We start from the raw sequence: 11,800 nt of genomic DNA on the forward strand, positions 1-11,800 counted from the left end.
TCCATCAAACACATGTGTCTCCAATTTAGAGGCAAGGATGTTGTGTGGAATCATATCAAAGGCCTTACAGAATTCTAGGTAGATAACATTTGTAGCTCTTCCCTTACCTACCAATGGAGTCACTCCATCCTAGAAGGCCACTAGATTAGTCAGGCACAATTTGCCCTTGGTGAAGCCATGCTGGCTGTCTCTAAACCACCTCCCTGTGTTCTTCTAGGAAGATCTTTTCCATGATATTACTGGGCACAGAGATGAGGCTGACTGGTTGGTAGTTCTCACAGTCCTCCTTATTACCCTTTTCAAAAACAGGTGTGATATTCGTTTTTCTCCAGTCACTGGGAACTTCACCTGACTGCCATGATGTTTCAAACATGATGGACAGTGGCTTAGCAACTACTTCTGCTGTTCCCTCAGGACTCTGGGATGCATCTCGTCATGTCCCATGGTACCAGATACCTCATTGATACATCAGAGGATGTACCAGACCAACCTGGTAACCTTCTACAATGAAATAACTGGCTTGGTAGATGCAGGGGGTATTGTCTACCTTGACTTCAGCAAGGTTTTTGACACTGTCTCCTGATAGGTCCTCAACAGAAGCTCATGAAGTATTGGCTAGATGAGCAGACAGTGAGATGAACTGAAAACGTTTGGCCAGACACAGAGGGTGGTGATCACCGGCACAAACTACAGTTGGAGAACAGTAACCATAGGTGTAGTCCTGGTGTCAGTACTGGGTCTGGAATCATTGCTATTGTGGTCAATATCTTCATTAATGATCTGGATGATGGGGCAGAGTGTACCCCCAACAAACTTGCAGATGATACAAATCCAGAAGGAGTGGCTTATATGCCAAAGGGTTGTGCTGCCATCCAGAGTGACCTCAACAGGCTGGAGAAATGGACTAACAGGAACCTTGCAAATTTCAGTAAATGGAAACGCAAAGACCTGGGGAGAAACAACCCTATGCACCAGTACATGCTGGGGCTGACGAGCACAAAATCAGCTGTGTAGAAAAGGACCTGGAGTCCTGGTGGATGTCAAGTTGAGCCAGCAATGAGCCACTGTTTTGTCCTTGAAGCAAAGAATGTATCTTGGGCTGCATTAGGAGGGGTGTTGCCAGCAGGTCGAGGGAGGGGATCCTTCCTCTCTATTCAGCACTGCTGAGGCCACATCTGGAGTGCTGGCTCCAGCTCTGGGGTCCCCAATACAAGAAAGAGATAGTGGACAGAGTCCAGCAAAATATATCTAAGATAATTAAGGGACTGGAGCATCTCTCTTACGAGGCAACGCTGAGAGAGCTAGAACTCTTCAGCCTGGAGAAGAGAAGGCTCAGTGGAATCTTACCAATGTGTACAAATATCTGAAGGGAGGGTGTGAAGAAGGTGGAGCCAGCTGTTTTTCAGTGGTTCCCAGTGACAGGACAAGAGGCAATGGGCACAGACTAGAAACACAGGAGCCAAACATCAGGAAATGCTTATGACGGTGATGGAGCACTGGCACAGGTTGCCCAGAGAGGTGGTGGAGTCTCCCTCCTTGGAGATATTCAAAAGCCATCTGGACATGGCCCTGGGCATCTAGCTCTAGGTGGCCCTGCTTGAGCTGGGTGACCGCCAGAGGTCCCTTCCAACCTCAGCCAGTCTGCGTTTCCATGAGAGCCTTCACCCAAGGCTCGTGCTGTTATTTTGACTCCTCTGTTACTGGTATTCATCCCTGCCTGGCAAGTATCATCTCCTTCCCTGCATGTGTTGCACTGTTGAAAACAATTTCAGCAGCTTCTTCCCTCTAAATTTTTCTTTCACCACTAACTCTGGCATTCAGCCTCAGATCGTTATTCCTGCCCCACATTAGGAACAGGCTCCATGCTTTTTCTTGTTGTTTGATTGTGTGAAGAAATTCAATAGAGTTGTCAGAAAAAATAACTTTGTTATTGTCACAAACCCAATAAATGATTGACAGTTAATCTGAAAGATGGCCTTTTAAATTCCATATTTAAAGCCAAATCACTTTATTACTGGGCACTTCCAATTGCCTGTCTGCACTGTCTATCGTCCTGGCTGGCTACATTCTTTGAGGCCTTACAACTTCATTTTCATTAGAAGGAGAAATTAACAGCTGAACCAGGTGTTCCACTGCAGTCCTAATTATTATGGATAATGAGACTAAAAGCTGTTTGTCATAAGATTAACATGCTGCCGCAGGGAGTTTTTTTTCTCATAACTTCCAAGTCTGGTCAGCCACCATCAACCAGTTCTTTGCCTGAAACTGCACAGCATTTCTGCGCAGTGCTGTTTCTGTTCCTGTTTCCTCTCTTCTCCCATCTATGCAGCTTACCAGGCAAGCACCACCCCAGTCACTCCATTTGAAATCAAGGAAACACCCTGCTGCACTACTGTGTGTTCGATGAAGCCTCACCAGGGACGCATCATCTTTGATGTTGGTGTCTTCCAGCTTTTACTACTTCCTCAGGTAATGGGCTTTATGTCTTCTGTTTAGAACTTTATGTCTCCTGTTTAGAAGGGCTGAGCTTTAAACAAGTTTGCATTTGTTGGGAGATCTGCTGATGAATATTATACTACACTGTTACAGTTGCAAGCTCTTTGAAGGACTCTGTCTACATTTGTACAGAACCTAACATAGCACACCTATCATTGGAGTTTATAGATATTACTGTAATTAAAAAAGTAAATCATTAAAGTAAATAATAAACACAGGGGTTTAAGAAAAACAGTTTTTCTCCCAGGGAGCCTGTCAGTGAATATGACGAACAATGTATGAGACAATGGTTTGGGGTGGAAGTGGAACAGTGGGAAGATGGGCCTGGAGATGAAACCAGTGTGGGAAAATAAAGTGTGAAGTAGGGATAGACAAGGTTGAGTAATGACAATACTGTCCAAGATAAACAAGTTGTCTCCTTGATGAGAGAGAAAGGATGAAGAGAAGAGATGGATCTTTTTGCCAATTCCAGATCTTCAAAATCATGAGTCCTGGGCTTCTTTCATGAAGTTGCAAGGTTTTTTAAACCAATGGACATGATGGATCACTCACCATCCAGATGTTTTATGCTGAACAACCAGCACATTTGCACCTTTTCCTTCTTTCCCTCCATTAAAATTGTGATTCTCATCCAGCATCTGAACATTAAAAATCGAGCTCTTAGGACTGTAAAAACCTGTGAGTTTTAGAAGACCTGTCAGAACTCGACATCATTATCTCATGAACTTTGTCTTTTTTCTGTATATGCAGATAGATAAAACCACCATGTGCACCTCTTGATATGCGGTATGTCTCCTTGGAGATTCAGGAAGAAGATGGGGCATGGGTATGGGACAGAGATCTGCAGTTTTGGGCAGGTACATGTAATGTGAAGTCAGTGTTTAGCTAATCTCCTGTAGACAGGTGTTAGGTTTTGGTTTGTTGGTTACAGGTTTGTCTCCAAGAGTGAAAGCTGGGTTCTCTCCATTGCATTTTCACCTAGTCTGCTGTGCTGGGCAGTAGGACAATGTCACTATAAAATCTTGTACAGGCCTTGTGAGGATGAGTACAGCATTGTGATTGGGACATGCATAGGTGATGAAACTCCTGCTTCCAAAGCACCTCATAGTTCCCATACAAAGCCAGTGGGTGTTTTAGGTGCTCCATTCTCAGATGCTTCTGATAATGTGACCTCAGGAATTTAATGATGCACATAAATCCAGCTGCTCTGGGCAGGCTTGATTCCACAATTTGCTTTGTTTCTGCATAATGCCTAAAAGCCCTGCACTGTGGCAAAAAATAAGACGACATGTCTGAGGAGAGAGGTGATTCAGCTGAAAATATATACATGTATTTTCAGCACAAGGAGTTGCTGCTGCAATCAGGGATAGCAGTGAAAGACTTCATTACCAAGGCTCTGGCTTTCAGCACGCTTCCTTCTTAGAGCGCAGTATGCAATCCTTGCGATCTCTCATCTGTCAGGGAATTAAAAAGATTCTTCACAGTCTTCCAGCTCATGTTGTTACTCAGCTTTAGGTAAAAGTGAAGAACAGCTGTATGTGACATTGTACCCTATCATGTGGGGACTAGAGTAGTGGCAAAGGAGGCTCTGTCTGTTGTCTGTGGTGAAGGCCAAAAATGTGCTGAGTCAACAATGTACTGCTGCTGGTGTGACACACTGGCAATCCCATGAGAGCAGGAGTCACAATTTTGCTAATATGCCATGGTAGCCGCTCCAGTTCAACCTTATATTGGAGATGTTTCAGGAAGGTATAAATCACCATCCTTTCACATGCATGGGTTATGTTCTGAGGAGAAGCTGTGTTACCATGAAGCATGAATAGCACAAAGCATGAATAGCACTCTATTCTGCTAGTAAATTTTATCTTGCTGTAAACAGAAGGCCCGTAAAAAGAGTTTCAACAATCTGCATGGGACCAGCCCAGCATGTTAGAGGATTTCCTATTCAAAACTGTGGCTGGGCCAGCTTTAAGGATAGGCCTTATTTTGGTGCTTTCTGTTGTTCAAGTCCAAGGTTCTTCAAATACTAGACTCTGGATTTTGGAGGGCAGGGTGTAATTAGGCAGGAAATTCTTTTTTGTTTTCTAGACTGTACAAACCAGAAGATTGGACGTGTAACTGGCCCCTTTAACAATCAGCACTGAATTGCTACTCCCTTTCCCCCATACAGACATGTTAGTCTATTCTTTCTGACCTCAATCACAGGGGCAAACAGGAGTACAATCATAGTACAGCTCACTTGGGCATACAAGGGCAAAGTTATTGTGTAATCCAGGGCAAAAAGAGCCCAACAAAGAGCTACACCTTTTTGAGCTCTTCATGCTGACAACACACAGATATTCTGAGCCCTATAGACTAGACTTTATCATCTGCACATTGTTGAAACACCATTGCAGATCCAAGCTGAGCCAAGACAACTTAAAATCATCAAGATAACTATTGGAAATAGGGATGTACACCCACTACTGTGAATGATGAACCTTAACACTAAGGGTGTACTGTGCCTTGGGAGATGAGCTAATGACAGTATGACACCATCACCTTTAGCAGACAGTTACAAACCAAGCATCCAGAACATGCAAACAAACCTTTACCATTTGTTCAGTGATCATAGAATCATAGAATCATCAAGGTTGGAAAAGACCCTTAAGATCATCGAGTCCAACCGTTAACCTAACACTGCCAAGTCCATCTATACCATGTCCTCAAGCACCACATCTATCCGTTCTTTAAATACCTCCAGGGATGGAGACTCAACCACTTCCCTGGGCAGCCAGTTCCAATGCTTGACCACCCTTTCAGTGAAGAAGTTTTTCCTAATGTCTAACCTAAACCTCCCCTGGCGTAGCTTGAGGCCGTTTCCTCTCATCCTATCACTCGTTACTAGGGAGAAGAGGGTCACAACAACCCCACGCAACACTACAGGCTTGGGTAAAAGTGGCTGGAGAGCTGCCTGGCGGAAAAGGACCTGGGGATGTTGGTCAACAGCCAGCTGAATATGAGCCAGCAGTGTGCCCAGGTGGCCAAGAAGGCCAATGGCATCCTGGCTTGTATCAGGAATAGTGTGGCCAGCAGGACTAGGGAAGTGATTGTCCCCTTGTACACGGCACTGGTGAGGCCGTACCTTGAATACTGTGTTCAGTTTTGGGTCCCTCACTACAAGAAGGACATTGAGGTGGTGGAGCGTGTCCAAAGAAGGGCAACGAAACTGGTGAAGGGTCTAGAGAACAAGTCTTACGAGGAGCATCTGAGGGAACTGGGGTTATTTAGTCTGGAGAAGAGGAGGCTGAGGGGAGACCTTATCACTCTCTACAACTACCTGCAAGGAGGTTGTAGTGAGGTGGGGATCGGTCTCTTCTCCCAAGTAGCAAGTGATAGGACTAGAGGAAATGGCCTCAAGTTGCAGCAGGGGAGGTTTAGATTGGATATTAGGAAAAACTTCTTCACTGAAAGGGTAGTCAGGCACTGGAACAGGCTGCCCAGGGAAGTAGTTGAGTCCTCATCCCTGGAGGTAAATAAAAGATGTGTAGGTGTGGTGCTTGGGGACATGGTTTAGTGGTGGACTTGGCAGTGCTAGGTTAACATTTGGACTTGATGATCTTAAATGTCTTTTCCAACCTAAATGATTCTATGATTCTATGATAAGCTTCCCCTATGTCTGACAGAGCCAGTGATAGCTGGCTCCAAGATAGACCCACTGCTGGCCAAAGCTGAGCCAGTCAGCAACAGTGGTAGCACCTCTGTGATAACATATCTAAGAAGCGGTAAAAAGTGCTGCACAACAGCAGCCATGAGAAAGCAATGAGAAAAACAACTCTGCAGACACCAAGGTCAGTGAAGAAGGAGGGGGAGGGCATGCTCCAGGCGCCGGAGCAGAGATTCTCCTGCAGGCAATGGTGAAAACCATGGTGAAGAAGTTTGTCCTCCTGCAGCCCATGGAGGTTAACAGTAGACCAGATATCCACCTGCAGCCCATGGAGGACCCCACACTGGAGTAGGTGGGTGCCCAAAGGAGCCTGTGACACCAGGGGAAGCCAGTGCTGGACCAGGTTTGCTGGCAGGACTTGTGACCCCATGGGGGACCCACGCTGTAGCAGGCTGTTCCTGAAGGACTGCACCCCGTAGAAGGGACTCACACTGGAACAATTCATGAAGAACTGTAGCCCATGGGAGGAACCCAACGCTGGAGCAGGGGAAGAACGTGAGGAGTTCTTCTCCTGCAGATGAAGGAGCGGCAGAGACAACGTGTGATTAACTGACTGCAACCCCCATTCCCTGTCCCCCTGTGCTGCTGTGGGAGACGTGGGAGTAAAGTTAAGCCCCAGAAGAAGGGAGGGGTGGGGGGAAGGTGTTTTTTAAGATTTAGGTTTTATTTCTCATTACCCTGCTCTGATTTGATTGGTAATAAATTAAGCTAATTTCCCCAAGTCAAGTTTGTTTTGCCCATGATGGTAATTGGTGAGTGATCTCTCCCTGTCCTTATCTCGACCCATGAGTTTTCATAATATTTTCTCTCCCCTGTCCAGTTGAGAAGGGAAAGTGATTGAGCAGCTTTGATGGGCACCTAGTGTCAGCCAGGGTCAACCCACCACAGCTGTTAACAGAATAAATGTAACTATTAGTGAAGTCAAGAAGCATTCCCGGATGCTATCTTGTGGTTGATATTAGGCTCAGATAGGCTCCAACCAGTAAGCTCCTCTCTTCTCTTTGCAGCCTGCTTTTGCAGTCTGTGGTACTACATCCAATACACAGACCAGTTTTGGCAAACCATCTTCTAAGAATGGATCTCTTGTATAACACTGGCAATTCACAACTATTTGTTGCTTGAGGCAAACCTTCAGCTTACCAAGCACACTGTAAAGATGAGTTTGTGGTTTATCCCAGCCTTTGATTTGCTAATTGGTTGCATTTATCATAAACCACAAGAAGTTGTGAACTGCCATGCACTGAGGATCTTCATTTCTATTACAGCACACAGAAAAATAAGTGTGGCTTCAAAAGCCTCCTGTAAGCTATATCCACAGGCTAAGGTATTTCTGTTCTATTGATAAAGAAAATGTAGCCATAAAGGGTTCATGGATTTGAGTAAAGTCTGACCACAGAAGACGAAAGTATACGATGGCTTTACATACTCCTATCTGTAGGTGTGTTCATGCTTGATAATATTTCTGATTCAGCCTCCCATTTAGTAACATTTCATTAACTGAACTTTAGACTCCCATGTAAGGAGATGCACAGCTCCACCAAAAGCATCAACAAGAGTTTTTAATATGTTGAGGGGAAGGGGAAGAAGAAGCCCACACAATGTCCTTCCATAATCACCTTCTGGTATTTAAAACACAGTAGAAGCCAGAAACAGAAATAAATACGGAATGGGATGTACCTAGTGCCAAGGGAAATTCTATCAGTGTAATCAAAGCTGATCCTTAGTAAGGAGTATAGGTGTACGAGCGTCTTGAGTAGGTGCTCGAGAGAGAATACAGAATATTTTGCACAGCTTCCTGAGCCAGATGAGTAGCTATGTAAGAATGTCACTATGTTTCTCTGCAACAAAGTTATCCTGTGTTCACTGAAACTGTAAAAGTATCTCTGCTGATTTAAAAGATTCAAATATTTTGCATCATGTAGTTAGTATTTTCAACAAGGAAAGTTTTATGTAACTGTGATCAAAACCAACAAACATGATCTCATAAGCTTTTTAAAAAAGGACAGGGAGGCGGGGAAACCATTATTCACGCCCAGACCAGGTCCATCGTGTAAGATGAATAAGGTAAATGGTCTACAGGAAAAAACTCATCTGCAATCTCACGATAACAGATAGATAGTGCTGCAATGTACTTTTCTACAGGGCCAAAAGAAAGGTCAGAGATGGGCAGACTGCACTTCTAATGACAACGCTGAGCCTGGCGAAGACCAGTTAGAATCATAGAATGTCCTGCGTTGGAAGGGACCCACAAGGATCATCGAGTCCAGCTCCTGTCCCTACATAGGACAGCCCCAAAATTCACACCATATGTCTGAGGGCATTGTCCAAATGCTTCTTAAATATTGTCAGGCTTGGTGCCGTGACTACCCCCCAGGGGAGCCTGTTCCAGTGCTCTGCTACCCTCTGGGTGAAGAACCGAACCTTTTCCTAATGTACAACCTAAAATGCCCCTGGCATATCTTCTGCTGTTCCCTCGGGTTCTGTCATTGGTCGCCAGGGAGAAGAGATCAGCATCTGCCCCTCCTCTTCCCCTTGTGAGGAAGCTGTAGACCGCGATGAGGTCTCCCCTCAGTCTCCTCTTCTCCAGCCTGAACAAACCAAGTGACTTCAGCCGCCCCTCGTATGGCTTCCCCTGTAAACCCTTCACCACCTTCTCTGGTAGCTTTGTGTCCTTCTTGTACTGTGGTGCCCAAAACTGCACACAGTACTCACAATGAGGCCACACCAGTGCAGAGTAGAGCAGGACAATCGCCTCCCTCGACTTGCTAGCAATACAGTGCTTGATGCACCCCAGGACACGGTTGGCCCTCTTGGCTGCCAGGCCACACTGTTGGCTCATGTTCAACTTGCCGTCGACCAGAACCCCCAGATCCCTCTCCACGGGGCTGCTCTCCAGCCTCTCGTTCCCCAGTCTGTATGTACTTCCAGGGTTGCCATGTCCCAGGTGCAAAATCCGGCACTTGCCCTTGTTAAACATCATACGGTTAGTGATTGCCCAGCTCTCTAATTTGGCCAGATCTCTCTGCAGGGCCTCTCTGCCCTCGAGAATGTCAACGTCTCCTCCCAGGTTTGTGTCATCAGCAAACTTTGATAACAAACCTTCAAGTCCTGCATCCAAGTCATTTATGAAGATATTGAAGAGCACTGGCCCTAAGATGGATCCCTGCGGAACCCTGCTAGTGACTGGTCACCAGCCCCATGTAACCCCATTTACTATAACCCTTTGAGCCCGACCCATTAGCCAATTCTCACCCATCGCATTATGTGTTTATCCAGCTGTATGCTGGATATTTTGTCCAGGAGGATACTGTGAGAGACAGTATCGAAAGCTTTACTGAAGTCCAAAAAGATTACATCGACTGGCTTCCCTTGGCCAACTACGTGGGTAACCTTGTCACAGAAGGAAATCAATTTTGTCAAGCAGGACTTTCCCCTTGTGAACCCGTGCTGGCTGGGACCAATGACTGTGTTGTCTTTCAGGTGTTTTTCAATAACTCCCAGAATAATCTTCTGCATGATTTTGCCAGGCACAGAGGTGAGACTGACAGGCCTGTAGTTACCGGGGTCATCCCTGTTGCCCTTCTTGAAGTCTGGGACAATGTTTGCCAGCTTCCAGTCAACTGGGACCTATCCAGATTCCCAAGAGCATTGAAAAATCATTGAGAGAGGTCTCGCTATGACATCAGTCAGCTTCTTAAGTATCCTCGGATGAACCCCATGGGGTCCCATTGACTTATAGGGATCCAGCTGGAACAGCAAATCCTGCACAAGTTCAGGGTTGATTGAGAGTTTGTTGTTCTCACAGTCATCGTTTTCTAGCTCTGGGGGTCCCAGAGCCCATCATCGGTGTTTAAGACCGAGGCAAAGAAATCATTAAACGCCTCTGCTTTGTCTATGTCCTTGTTCGTGAGGTGACCATGCTCGTTAAGTAATGGGCCAATGTTATTTCTGGCATGCCTTTTGCTACTTCTATATTTTTAAAAGCCCTTTCTATTGTCCCTCACAATACCAGCCAGCTTCAGCTCTAGTTGAGCTTCGGCTGCTGGAATTTCCTCCCTCCTGTGGCGAACAGCCTCTCTGACCTTGCTTCCACTGGCCATACATTTTCTTTTTTCGCCTTAGTTCTAGAAGAAGATCCCTACTCAGCCAAGCCAGCCTTCTACCTCACCTGCTTGACTTCCAACATTTTGGAATTGCCTGCTCCTGTGCTCTTAGGAGGTGGTACTTAAAAAGTGACCAGCACTGGTGGACCCCAGCACCTTCAAACGCTTTTTCCCAGTGGACCTTACTTAGTAGTTCCCTGAGCAGCCTGAATTCATCTCTCCTCATATGCAGAGTTGAGGTATTGCTGGCAGTTTTCCTCCTGTTACTATAGATTTTAAACTTGACTGCTTTGTGGTCGCTGTGGCCAAGGCAGCCACCAATCGCCACTTCACCCATGAGACCCTCTCTGTTAGTAAGCAGCAAATCAAGGAAGGCACCTTTCCTGGTTGGTTCTCTTAGTACTTGTACCAAGAAGTTATCATCCAGAATTTTAAGAATCTTATGGACCTGCTTGTAACAGCTGTGTGGTATTCCCAGTTGACACCTGGCAAGTTGAAGTCGCCCATAAGGACAAGGACAAGGACTTGGAAGCATCCCTTAGTTCCTTAAAGAATAACTCATCCGTGTCATCATCCTGGCTGGGTGGCCTATAGTAGACTCCCATAATGACATTCACTTTGTTTGTCTGTCCCTTAATCCTTACCCAGAGGCTCTCAACTGTGCCGTCACCAACTGCTAGCTCCATGCATCCCAGCCCCTCCACTACATAACTGTATTTTTGCTGAAATGGGTGTTCTATACAGATTTTTAAAATACTGAAAACTAATAGATAATGGTGGAAAAGAGGAGTAGAAAGTTACTTTTTTTTTTAGTTTAAAAAATGCCATTTTCACAAAGCCCTGTGGGCTCCATGAAGGCTAGAATTTTAATGCTGTGCATTCATCTTTTGATATCCTAGCCAGTGTGCCTAACTTCTTCTCAAATCTATGACAGCTTGGCACATGTCTGCCTATGAAGGTCTGCATCTTAACATCTTTGGAACAGGACTTTGATGCCTGAGCCATGCAGGCATATAAGCATTTCTAGCTAAAGCTTTTACTTTTGAAAAAGGTAATGACAGGTAGGCAGGCAGGCCTATAAAGCATCCTCTTAGTCAGTCTTGAGCAGGCAATCCCATTAGGTGTATGACACTACTTGTGGAATTCTTTCTTTAACACCCACACTGAGCCTCAAGGCTTGGCAGATCATTGTACCACACATGCTAGATTTCATGGTACCCTGCACAGGCAAAGGAATTGAACTAATAAGACTGGATGAACAAGATGTGAGCAGTGTGTGCCACTCTCCAGCAGGTGAAGCAAGAGAAGATGTTGCTTTGGAGTCTGGCCCTGTGTTTTTATTCAGGAAAATACCTCTGAAGTTGCTTGAAGAACCAGGGACCAGTGGTTTGCCAGACTGTCACTGTAGTTCCACAACTGGCTGCAGACAACAGTCACAGTATCTGCTTGGAAATCACAGGGCTGCCTTAAAAGTAAATATTAGCAACATCAGAAA

The 11,800-nt window shown here is 45.5% G+C and overlaps 1 long non-coding RNA gene across 1 annotated transcript; it reads left to right on the top strand.

Annotated features, from left to right (window-relative positions):
* The first annotated feature begins 1,183 nt into the window (after window positions 1–1,183).
* Window positions 1,184–6,817, top strand: LOC148050476 (uncharacterized). The gene is made up of 3 exons (XR_015701114.1): window positions 1,184–2,469; window positions 3,247–3,353; window positions 6,429–6,817. It is a non-coding gene; the product is annotated as an uncharacterized LOC148050476 (long non-coding RNA).
* The last annotated feature ends 4,983 nt before the right edge of the window (window positions 6,818–11,800 follow it).

The sequence above is a fragment of the Nipponia nippon genome, unplaced genomic scaffold (genome assembly GCF_047370975.1).
Source record: "Nipponia nippon isolate SJK-2023a ecotype South Korea unplaced genomic scaffold, ASM4737097v1 scaffold_8, whole genome shotgun sequence".
In the NCBI taxonomy this organism is placed as follows: Eukaryota; Metazoa; Chordata; class Aves; order Pelecaniformes; family Threskiornithidae; genus Nipponia; species Nipponia nippon.